Source organism: Gadus macrocephalus, chromosome 11 (genome assembly GCF_031168955.1).
Source record: "Gadus macrocephalus chromosome 11, ASM3116895v1".
NCBI classification, from domain to species: Eukaryota; Metazoa; Chordata; class Actinopteri; order Gadiformes; family Gadidae; genus Gadus; species Gadus macrocephalus.
Window position 1 is genome coordinate 4,589,754 of NC_082392.1, and position 12,691 is coordinate 4,602,444.

Consider the following 12,691-nt stretch of genomic DNA (forward strand, 5'->3'; position numbering starts at 1 on the left):
ATAAAGCCAAACAATTGGCCAAAGCAACAACATTGTCCACCACCAATGAGCCCCTTGGGCACTATTCAGCGCAATACATAACAAACAAAGTGGTCTCCAAGTGGTGGCAAACCTGACTATGGATTAATATTTACTGCTCACTCAAAAGGTCCTTTGACGTAATGTGATGCTATCGGAAGCTTTTATTGATAGGTGGCTTGGGACGTCTATAGAAGATGGCTCCCCACCAAAACTCAATGGGCTTCCGACCGGCACTGGGAGTTTTAAAATAGAAACATACTCCAAAGAGCTCTCCCCCATGGAGCGCCATCATTCTTCAACCGACACCTAAAGATTATGATCCAGATTTAATGGTGAACTATGAGAGGCCGACGTCTGCTGTGATACCAATGATAGGATTCATATGCTTGAAGTGCCCTTCGTTCTCTTTATTGGCATTGTAAAGCGCTCAACGCCCAATTGAAGTTCCCACATAGCACACAGCATTGTGGAAGCAGGAAACATACTTTAGAACGGACTTCCTGCATCTTTTAATCGACTTTATGTCCACAACATACACATTTTCTATATGATTTTCTTGTATTGATAAAAAGGTACAATTTGTAACTATGCCAAGGCATATTTAAAATGGGTACTGCCATCAAAATTCTAAATCGCAATTATTCGGTTTCTCTATTCACCAAAATCCTACTCTTAAGATTTTCGTGTATTGATTAAAATGTACAATATGTAACCTTGACACTAAACATTTAAAATGGGTACTGCAAACCAAATTCACATGCGCAATTGTTTTGTTTCCATTCCCATACACGGCTCAGGTCGTAGACCATTTTCTAAAGAGGAGAAGGCTTTTTAAGTCGGGGAGAATCTTGTACCATGTCAGTGAGTTGCAGTTTGTTTGCTTGCCTCTATGGCTACAGCTCACTATGTTTGCATGGCAATTAGTTTCATATCTGGCAACCCGGGCTACTCAGAGTCATATTCATCATCGACCAAAACAGAACAGTTTTAAACCGACAAATGTGATCGAGGAGTTACTCACTAAGTTTGCAGGAATGCATTCTTGCAAACTTGATCTGCACGACACCGCTTCTACGATCCGCGTCATTAGAAAGCAGTCTGCGTTATGACAACAAACAAGCTAGCCTCCCCTGTTGGGCTGTTGGTATCAGGCTAGCCTCATGATCTTCCACTACTCTGTTAAAGGTCAACCCTGCTCTGATTTCAGGAGGGGTTCACTCTACCGTGAATCCCCTAAATAGCATCTCTTCCTAAATGTTATATCTGAGCGGAGTGATGTTTGTATTGTAACAAAGACAACAACGTGGGACAAACATCAGGAACGATAACCAGAAATAGCAGAAACAAAAAAAGGTCACATGTTGGCAAGTTGTGATCCTTTTATAACCGTTTAGGCATGTGGTGAAATGGGATTATGAAATAAATCCACAGGTTTATTACACATGTAAGGGATTGAAGTTAACCTGAAAACATGTTTAACAGTAGTAATTATCTTAAGCAAATGGCATGACAACAACTATGCCCTGAAAACCTCATCCGCGACAGACAAAAGTATTGTTGCACAAAAGATAAAAAGTTCTACACCACAGAACACAAACCACAAAATCCAAAAAAAACAACATGTTTTAAATAGTGGTTGTTTAAAATATAAGTTACACCACAGAAAAGACCAGACACCCAAAGGGTATCCAGATTGAATCTAAACTAAGCTTCGAACAAATTTAAAGAAAAGAATAACCTAGTCAGTGGCATAGTGGTGGCATGACGCTGCTTCATAATACTGTCAAAGTGAGTAAGCACACAGAGCCTGTTTTGGTCCTTACAATCAGTGTGACCAATTTGTTCCTACTTTGTATCTCATCCTCTTGAATGCAGTGATTTGTTTTTCTGACACTCCAACTTGCTCACATTTGTGTTTTAACCAGCACACTTAGTGGACCCCTGCCTCCATCGCTCACTGTTGCTGAAGGCAGTAATCTGTTTGGTTTGGCAGGAGCGACTCTATTATGCATTACTGGGGCATGGACTGTGCTTGTATTAGTGATTGTTGGACCCGGCCTAATAAAAGCCTTATACGTGACTGTAATGGAGCTGAATACAATTCAGTGTTTATTTTATAGTCTGTCTATATATCGGTCATTGGACGGACATTCCTTTTGTCACATACACATGATGTATCCCTTTATCATGTTGCACTAAGATAAACGTGCAACAACTATGATTAATTGTGACACACGGGCCAAGCCTTGACAAATATAGCTCCCCGACACGTAAAGAAAAGTCAGGAAACGGGAGAGAGAAGGAGAGCGAGAATGTGTTCCCCTAATCTGGATGGAGTGGCCTGCGCCCTCCTGTTCTTAATCCCAGCCCCCGGCACACATGACCGGGCTAACAGCATTATGCAGCGCCTTTGATTAGGGCTGCTGCCGTGCACACGAGAGAAGTAACGCAGGATTCTCTCAGGACCACCGCCACTTTGCAGGAATGCACACACACACACACACACACACACACACACACACACACACACACACACACACACACACACACACACACACACACACACACACACACACACACACACACACACACACACACACACACACACGGCCGGAGAGATTAGGCCGGCGAATCAGTGGATTACCGCCAAATGGTTATTCGAGATAAAGGAAATTACAAGAAAAACGAAAATAAGATTAATTCTCAAAAACATGTCCAGCTCTAGCTGCCGTAGAATTAAAGCTGTCGGAAGAATGCCGTTTGGAGCAGACTCAATAAGGAAGGGAATTTCACATGACAACTAGAGCAGCAGCAGCAGCAGCAGGCGAGTGGACAATGTGACTGGTTGGATGCTAATCCTATCAGGGCCACATGCAGAGGGGACATCTCTCTACATTTTTATGAATTATCCACAAGAGGAAAGCTACACCTAAGAGTTTAACCTTTAGAGCAACCTTAACCTTTTTAATCATTACCTTAACTACCCGGCATTTAAATAGCGTTGAATGAATTATCAGGCTCATTGTGGTAAATTGACCATAGTCCCTGATTAACGACGTCACAAAGATGCATTCCAGTGTAGGGACTAGGGAGAGACATTTAAATATCTATGTGGAAGGGACCATATTGAATAGCTTTGGCTATAATTGAATACACTACATTCTCTTCAAGGTCAAAGATAATCTTCAAAATAAAATGAAACTCAGAATTGACATATTTAAGTAAAACATTGTCTCAAAAGACCTTCACAAAGATAGCAGGGCATCAGAGCGATGTGGGCCGCGGTGCTTTTGTTTGTGTTCTGGCGCTGTCGCAGCAGGTTGACCTGTGAGGGAGACTGTGTGTGACAGGTGGTCCTGGAGTGTTCCGGACTCTATGGTGGTGGGGAGGGGGGGACGGGAGAGAAATTCTTGGGTCATCTTTAATCCTGTCGGGCCAAATTAATTCCAACCGATTTTCCCCCTAACCTTCTGATCAAATGAAAGCAGAATTCTGCAACTGTATGGGGTACAATTAAAACGTTAGCTTTTCCTTATCCTGTCACACAGAAATGAATGGTTCAGGGACTATGGTTAATGGATTTGACAAGCCTTGCTGACAACAGCGTCTACGGTACGGTTGAAGACGATGAATGACCGAACTGGCTCAATGCTTGTGGTGCAAATAAGTAAATAATAATAACAGTTATTTTAAGAATAATAATTATAACAGTATTTTATGACTTATTACATTATGACGGGACAGCTGTTGTTATACTCAAGGTTCCTTCTACCAAACGGTGAAATAATGACTCGGTCGATAGAGGGGAGTATCCAGGCTGAGGTCGGGTAGTGTGGGGGGGTCTCAAGACACATGATAATGCCAGCCCCTCGCGGAGCCAGGAGGGGCTGGCATTAACACCGTTTGGTGTTAGAGGCCACGACACACGTTGTGTGGGGTGGTGGAACGATACTGAGATCTGCGATTGCGGTGGCAACAGCTAATAGAAAGATACAAACATCCAGATCCTCATAACCGCTGAATTGGCTATCGGGAATACAATGTTTACAAATCACACATGGCCCCATTATTTTTGACATTTGTAATATAATTGGCCTAAAGCTTTTGCAGGTTTATACAAAAGGACTTGTTGCTCTCCTAGTTAAGCTTCCGAATAGTGCTTGAAATGTTTGCTTCATGTGGGAAGGGGAGGGGGTCGATCAATCCATATTCCATCGTTAGTTTGTTCTATTTCTGTTTCTACTGTGGCTTTAGAATTATAGACCTTCTGTCTGTGGAATAGCACATCCCTACAGAAGTGCTGCTATAGTGAAAAGAGTATCATGTATCCCAGAGGAAAGGAACATATACTTACTGATAGAACCGAAGTGGACGTGTTCCCGCGGGATTTGACGAGTTAGCGTGTACAATCTGTGCGGGGAATCTGCATAGCCAAATGTTCCCAGTGTCCTAGTGTAGACCACAGACCGATCGACAAGGCAAGACTGTTCGTCAAGACCAGTCGTGTGATGTGTACTGATGAAGTCGGCCTACTGGCTGGCTGTACAAATCTGATCGGAAATCTTAATTATTCTTTTTATTCTACGCATAAAAACAGATCTCATATAAGTACCACATTCTTTGTACAGCCAATGCATCATGACCAACTGAAATGTGTTTACAAATTAAATTGACCGTCGCCAGGGGGGGTAATAATGGACCGATTTGCGTGATCAGCGTGAGTATTGTGGAAACTAAGCCTGTTCTTCTATGAAGTTCCAGGGTCTTATCAACATGTATCAACATGTTGATGTTGACTAAAGCATATGTACTGCCCATCGTGGCAGTTTGCTTTCAGGGGGGTTGGCGAGCAAACACACACGTGTAGCCAGAGTGGACACGGGTGTGGGGGGGGGGGGGGGTGGGTGGAATGTGGGAAATTCTATGAAGATGTCATCACCTGGTCAGCAAATGGCACCATGTTTTTTTTTAAAGAGGCAACCCATAATAACCTCCGTTGGTTCACACCGCAGACATGCGCTTAGAGAAACACCTTTGCCCCCGTTTTAAGAACCGGTTCCCTTGTCTGGCTTAGCAGCATTATCTTATTTACCTTATGCTGTGTTTTTGGGACAGAAAATATGGTCATATCTGTCCTTTAGAATATGTTAAATATAAAAAGGTCACTTTTCTGTGCATTTGCTTGCTTTTCAAAAGGGAATGAAACAATGATGAGTCAAATAGTGAACTACTAAAGAAATCTCAATCAACACATTAATATGTACAAGACAAGGAAAGTCACCTATTAAATTAGGAACGTCTGTACCTTACAATTTGTCCATAGCCAAATTGTTTCAGAACCGGAGACCTTTACCAGCACTGGCCTGCTCTATGAGGGAACCAAATCCAGTTGCCAAAAGCACGTGTTCGCAAGAACAATGTACTTTCTTACAAACCCTGGACAACACTGTGTTCAAAAAACAAATCATAGAAAATTACAAAACCTTAAACATTGTATTTTAACAAACTGGTTGAACTTGCTTGAGCTGCCTCCACAGCACTATCACAGCCTGAACACACCATTTTAGGTTGAAAGCAAACATAAGCCAGGGGTTAACAAAACCATACATCCTTAACTTGTGCTTGTGGCATGTCGAGACACCTGTACACTATTGTCAGTGTGCGGGCCTCTCCCTGGTCTAACAGTCCTGCTAGCTTACAGTGATACTATAGGAGTCCTCGCCCTCTATAAGTTCACCACCCCTAACCCCTTAGCTTTCAAAGTGTCACATATCCAGAGCTGCCCTCTGTTGCTGAACGCAGTGGAGGGGGGAAATGATTGAGCTAGAAATAGCCACGTCACATAACCTTGTCCAGTAATACATCTGCCATTTTAAGTTACCATTATATAATAACTTGCCAAACAAATGACAATAAATTGTGTTAAATTTGGCCCAGCACAGACAGCTCCAATACGGAGCCAGACAGATTGCGGTGGATTGGTTTATACAACTTAAGAGACACACCTTCCATTTTGACACTCCTTGAAAGGGCTGTCCTCAGCTTTGTGTGTGTTCCGACACAAACACCTGTTTTAACATTCAAATTCACAAGCTTAAGGGAAACTAGATTAATTGGGGTTTCCCTTTCTGGGAGTTTGTAACAAACACATAGCTTGAGCGCATGGTATATAAGCAATTTATCACCCCATTTGACAAGACTTTGACTGCCGAGCCGAATTATAAAGTGTTGGTCAAGAGCACATGGCATTCTGTGCACAGTCAAGGCTACCATGTAATGGCGAATAAGCATGTCAATTACATTTTGGTTAAAATAAAAATACATATAATTTGCTTATGCAACTTTGTAACTTTGTCCGACTTCCGATGCCCTTCTCCACCGCTACCGGGCTGTAAGCAATCAACAACATTTTCCTCTATGACCCGGGGTCAAGGCAACGACTTGAATGGAAATATTTGAACTTTCCCGCAAATTTCGCTTGAAGCTGAATCACACGGTTTTCGCGGGCAACCTCGACCAAGTAACGCAAGTAGAATATTCGCTTCACTTTTGGTGTGAAAGCACCATTAGCGTCTAGAGGTAAGCCTAGGTGTCCCCTGAACCATTAAGCCTTATAGAAAGGTAAAACATCCAGTAGGCGTCTCAGAAATCCATGTTGCTTCTTAAATTGAATGGCAACACATCTTTAAAGTAACTAGCAACAGACCATCTCAAAGAACAAAAAGAAAAAACTTTTATACTGCTCTGATGAGCAGTTGTCAGGAAAAAGACACTAGTTAATTAATATATGCTAGTATTAAGCAAGCACAGCTCTAGCCATTTATTTTAGGAATAATATTTGTTGAACTTAGTTTTATGTGTGTTATGTTCAGTTTCGCAAGTAGTGTGATTTGTGTAGATGAATTGCAGATATGAACCTTTTTTTTTTTGTTATTTCACATGAGATGAGACATCAAATTGCTATCTTAACGCAGGCATACAACCATGGTAATAATCAGTATTGTAGTAAACAGCATTTTGATGAGTTAAATGTTCATTGTCAACTTAGTCCCCCCAAAACTCAATATAGCAGTGTAATTACTGCAGGTATTAAGGAAACCAGTTTGGATGTTCCCATTTCAAGTTCTCGCAAGCTCAGAAAACCCAGCTTGTTTTCTCAGCTCCAGTCTTGTGAATCACTACACATTGTTGCATGTCATTAAACATGCTTCAGTTCATTTCAGGCAACAAGTAAAACAAACATTTTTACAGTGTTCACTTGTAGTTCAAGTGCACAAACACAGAACCACGCAAACAAAAGGACTCTCAATATCTTGTCCATGGCCTATCATGTGACGTTGCCATGGCAAAGAGGATCTGAGACATAACAGTGTGATTGTGTTCCAAGGGCGAGGTGGGCCGATCAGAGAGAAGGGGACTGTTCTCTGACTTCGGCAGTGCCAGGCCCAGTACCAACTGCCATCCATGCCACAGAGACAAAGACACACCCACACTAGTAAACTCAACAGGGCCCCCATCGTCCAGGAAAGCAGTGGGGTGTTCCAGTAAGGGTGTTTTCAATACAGTCTTATTTTCCCACTATCACACAGTGGCACAGGCATAGGAATAGCTTTTTTTGTTCTGTTTAAGAGACACTGAGTGATCAAGTGATCCACTGATAATGTACATGATACATACATTACATTTTGGTACGTAATAGGTTACTAATTTTATATAAAAAAACATCAGTCTTTCTGTCTTTGAAAAAGTTTCATGTATCCTAAACATACATGAAATACATCCATTAGAATGGAGAAAATTGGAATGGAGAAGATCCTTCATTGTACAGTGCGGTCGAAGATAAACTAAGCTGTGGTCTGAAACAAGCGGTGGTGCTGGAGATTGGTCAGGCCCTTACCACTATGGAGGTAAACAGATAAATCACGGGTAACACACACACACACACACACACACACACACACACACACACACACACACACACACACACACACACACACACACACACACACACACACACACACACACACACACACACACACACACACACACACACACACACAGGAAACACCTGCCTTTCTCAGCAAGGACACAGATTACACACACTTCCTCATACAAATGGACCACATCATTCTCTCAAACACAGTCTTTAAGGCGTCACACTGATTACGTCCCGGCACAGCAGAAACCGCAATTCAATGTGAATCCATTTTTGGGGCATTACACAATAGACAGTGACTAAGGTCAAAGTCCTGACAAACCCCAGAGTTCAATCAGCCTCAGCCTCATACAATACTGCGGACCATACAATGACACTATGCTCAAAAAACACATTCAATCTTGACATGGAGGTCTCTCAAGAGTCGGAACCTCAACCCATTGGGTAGAAAATCTTAAAAAACATGAACAAAAAAACAGAGGTACGAGAGAACAAAGAACCACGTTTAAATGCACTTTATAGGCCTCCCGTGGTTGCTTATTTTGTTCCGAGACCAGGTCTGTGTCATGAGTGCTCCACACGGGGGATTAATAAAGTTGTATCTAAGGCCTGCCCTGACACACACACCCCTGCCTTTACTGTTTTCGTCATTTCTAAAGCCTATAGCTTGGGTGAAGGTTTTGCAGTCTGAGTAACTGTTAAGCGAGTCCTCTCACGAGTCACATTTTACAGAAGTTAAAACCTTTAGATTACGTGCCATAAAGTTTCTATTCTATGTTATTGCGTTGACTGTGTTTAAAAATTAGGAATTGCGGTCAAAAGAGTAAAGAAAAATAAGTAAAATAGGAAGTATTTCATCTGCCAATCTTATCATAATATAGTACTACTTGTCATATCTGTCTATACAAAACTTTATGACTAGATAGGGAGAGATAATGAAATTAACGTCTCGTATTGTCTGACCTCTGTACATGTTTACACTTCAGTAACAACAGCTTTGTAAAATAATGAATGTAATAACAGTATTGTAAATAATGAAGGCGCATACCTCCCATAATACAATATCTTATTGCAAAATATATATTAACCATTCACTCAATACAGTCCTCTGCTCCCTTGTCTGTTACTAAGGCCATTGAATGAGATTTGCCCCAAAGGAGTCAGGTCATTTATTAAAGTTAAAAGGGACATATTATACCACCAGGTGTGAGAGTGATTAGCCTTAAAAGCCGTTTCGAAAATCTGCCCCATATGACATCGTTAGGCATGTCCACCTATCTGTGCTGGATAGATAAGCAACGTTTACTTCAGTCCATTGTGTAGGCTGGTAGAATGATCTATCCAGCACAGATTTAGGTGGACACGCCCACAATTGATGTCATATGGGGCCGATTTTCGAAAGCATGTAAGGCTAATCACACTCACACTTGGTCGTATAATATGTCCCCTTTAAGTACTGTTGAAAACTACACAAGTGTTTTTCTTGATACATTTAAACGCTGCCTGCAGTGAATGGCGACGAAAGAAAGTCATCCTTCATGCAAAAAAGTCCAGGCAACAATATTGACTGCCTGAATGTGCCAGGAGTGAACGGGGTTATTTGTTTCCTGAATACTCGTTTGCAGCACATGGTCTAGAGTGCATGTCGTGACATCTAGGCTATAACCTACATGTACTTGAGCCCTGTTCGCATGGACTCCACCGAGCAGTGGCACATCATCGTTTCACCACATTTGGTGTGGCACTCGTGTTGTACACAACTGCTTCTGCGCACGCCCAGCTGCGTCGGCTATAGCTGGCTCCTGCTAGTCAACACTGTCGCACAAGAAAATGTCTCGACCGAATGAGTACAAAACAAAACAAAAAATGATTTCAGCCTTACACCGTAAGAGAACAACTGAAAGGCATCTTCTGTTGGCCCTTTGTGGCCTTCGGTCCCCCCGGCGGCTCGATGAGAATCGTGGACGAGCTCTAAAGGACAAAGCTAGTTTTCCTACCAGAGAAACGCACGTGCAGTTCTTCTCTGCCACATATGGCTCTCGCGGCAACATTGTTGCATGGCCACTTCCAAAAAACGTCTCAACATACACAGTGGCCATAATGACGTCTATCCGATTTGTCCGCTCCAGTTGTATTATTTAGTTAGTAGGCGATGCCACGCTATGCATAATATCGCCATGAGCAAGCCCCCGCTATTCAGTATCCATGTGCCAGTTACAATACATTTTAGTTATGTTTTTAAGGCCTGCTCGCCTAAATGTATATGCTCTTCTATGCAGACTAATTCCGTAGTACACTTTTCTTTTAACGTGAATTCCGTGGTACAATTTCGTTGACAACTGATAAGCAATGAGAAGATTAGACTACGGGAATCTACTTACCAACAAGATAGCACAGCCAGACAACGTGCCGTTCTTTCCTCCCCACGTTTTAACCTCCTTCTTAAGGGAGGTTGCCTTCTGCCTGCCTTCTGGGTTTTAGTGAATATGTAGAAAATATCAAGATTCCTACACTCCCCGCCCAGAAAGCTCCCCCTCGACTCGATTCTAGCTACTAAATGTTGTCCTTCTATTTGCTCGCTTTCATCATCCGGGCGCTTAGGAGACAGCGAGGCAGGCTTTGAATGAGAAAGAGAAGCTAGCGCGTGAGTAAGAAACGAGTGTGGTGGTCAATCATCCCTGGGCGTTGTGATGTTGACATGTCGATTAGGACACACACACACACACACACACACACACACACACACACACACACACACACACACACACACACACACACACACACACACACACACACTCCTTAATAAAGCATTTATTCCCAAAAATCAAAGAAGCCCTGTAATGTTAATTTATTCCAGATATTGCGGCAGTGAGTCACAAATAATTTAGATAATGTGGGCTACTTGTTGGGATTCGGAATTACATGTCCCTTATTTTTTGATTCAGTTATGATTAACACAGGTTGCTGGAGCTTGTGCACTTACTCGTAATGAAACTGTCGTGTATCAGGACGTTATAGGAAGGATACCTTAAAACAATACCCCTGTCATGGTGTTTGACTTGATAATCAGGCAATATCTTTTAAAATGTATCCCTTTATGAAGATTGCCACATGCGAGGGCAGAACGGTGTTACGTAACGACATCGGTCGGTTAAGCGGTGCGTTGAAGAGAGCAGCCCTCGACATGGTCGGTTGTGAATGGAAGAGTCTTGTAGTAGATGTAGACTCAGTGACGCTGATCAATTTCGGAGTGGCTGGAAATTCGTCAACTTGTTAGAACCTGAACATCTTTGTGTGCTCAAATGCGTACTCTTAGTCTGACTTATAATTGAACACACCAAAAATAAAGCCTTTGTTTGTGTGAACCGCGGCTGACCCGTCGGCCGAGACACGCCCCTTTCCCTAAAGTGCGCAGAATGCAACAGTTTGTATTTTTTCTATGTGCAAACTTTCGTTTGCTGTTTGTAATTCTCGTATTTTGCTGTTGAAGATTTGTTGGAGCAGGTTAGAAGTAGGGAAAAACACAACACAAGTTACACGCACACGCACACACACACACACACACACACACACACACACACACACACACACACACACACACACACACACACACACACACACACACACACACACACACAGATTCCACCACAAAGGGACACATACAACGAGCCATCTTAACAATATTTATTTATTACATCGTACGTATATCTGGTTTTCAATTGATTTGCAACACATCCACAAGGGAAGGAAGCAGTTAACGACTTTTTCTGAATCAAAAACTGGCATTGAGATAGATCATATGAGCATATGAATCACATATTTGCCAACAACCATTTGACAACTAACTCATTTTAATACAGCTTGAATGTGATTTGGAATTGGCTGTATCAGCAGCCTCTCACATCAATTTACAATGCCAATTAGTGATGCATCATTGTTGAATTATTGTAGTTTTGCTTTGTAGCGAATGCTCTATCCTTGATTATGACCTGACTCCCCCTGTTGGCGGGGGAGTGACGTGCCTAATAAACTTGTCGAGGAATTGTACTTACAAATACAATTATTAAAGGGATAGAGACATCTCTGTTGAAACATAAGCCATTCAAATGTTTGGTTTCAGAATGGCCAAATTATCCCTCGAATTCGTCACATGACTGAATAACTTACATAGAAGCAATGCTTGTCTCTGTTGATCTTAGTATGTGGTAACCCTATTTGAAGGAAATAAAGATGATAATTTCCCAACACAATAACTGATAATTTGTAATGGCTAATTAGGATTTAAGAGTCAGAGGCAGATGTGTAGGCCTATTTATTTTGTGTATTTTATAAATGTATTTTATTATGTGATATGTTGGCTGATTATGGTTAGGCCTATGTGTTTAGTTTTTGTATTTATTCTTCAATTATTGAGATTTTCATTCCTCATCACTAGTAGTTGCTCACTAGTTGACTGCCCAGTGATAGGTAACGATATTCAGATTATAATGGGATGGAATGATGTCAACGAGGCAGCCTCACCTCTGTGGTGAGGCAGGTTTTCTTATCGGCCTCAGTAAATCACATGGTGTGTGTGTGTGTGTGTGTGTGTGTGTGTGTGTGTGTGTGTGTGTGTGTGTGTGTGTGTGTGTGTGTGTGTGTGTGTGTGTGTGTGTTTGTGTGTGTGTGGCTGTATGTCCTTCCCCTGTCAAAGAACTGCTCGTCTTTTATGCTGAAGTAGTTTCTGAACAGACA

At 42.0% G+C, this 12,691-nt stretch overlaps 2 protein-coding genes across 9 annotated transcripts in view; one reads left to right on the forward strand and one right to left on the reverse strand.

The window, feature by feature from the left end:
- Positions 1-10,483, reverse strand: part of slc20a2 (solute carrier family 20 member 2) — a 37,990-nt gene extending 27,507 nt beyond the window's left edge. For 4 of the 8 annotated variants that reach the window (XR_009528039.1, XM_060065005.1, XM_060065004.1 and 1 more), the window contains exon 1: positions 10,339-10,482. The gene's annotated coding sequence lies outside the window, so the exon portion shown is untranslated. Of the gene's footprint in view, positions 1-1,042; positions 1,593-10,338 lie in introns of those variants that run through there. The other 4 variants (XM_060065009.1, XM_060065011.1, XM_060065008.1 and 1 more) reach the window with 3 other exon arrangements.
- The window catches only part of mthfd2l (methylenetetrahydrofolate dehydrogenase (NADP+ dependent) 2 like), a 15,129-nt gene continuing 12,912 nt past the window's right edge, over positions 10,475-12,691 (forward strand). Inside the window, exon 1 of the mRNA XM_060065016.1 lies at positions 10,475-10,601. The gene's annotated coding sequence lies outside the window, so the exon portion shown is untranslated. The remainder of the gene's footprint in view (positions 10,602-12,691) is intronic.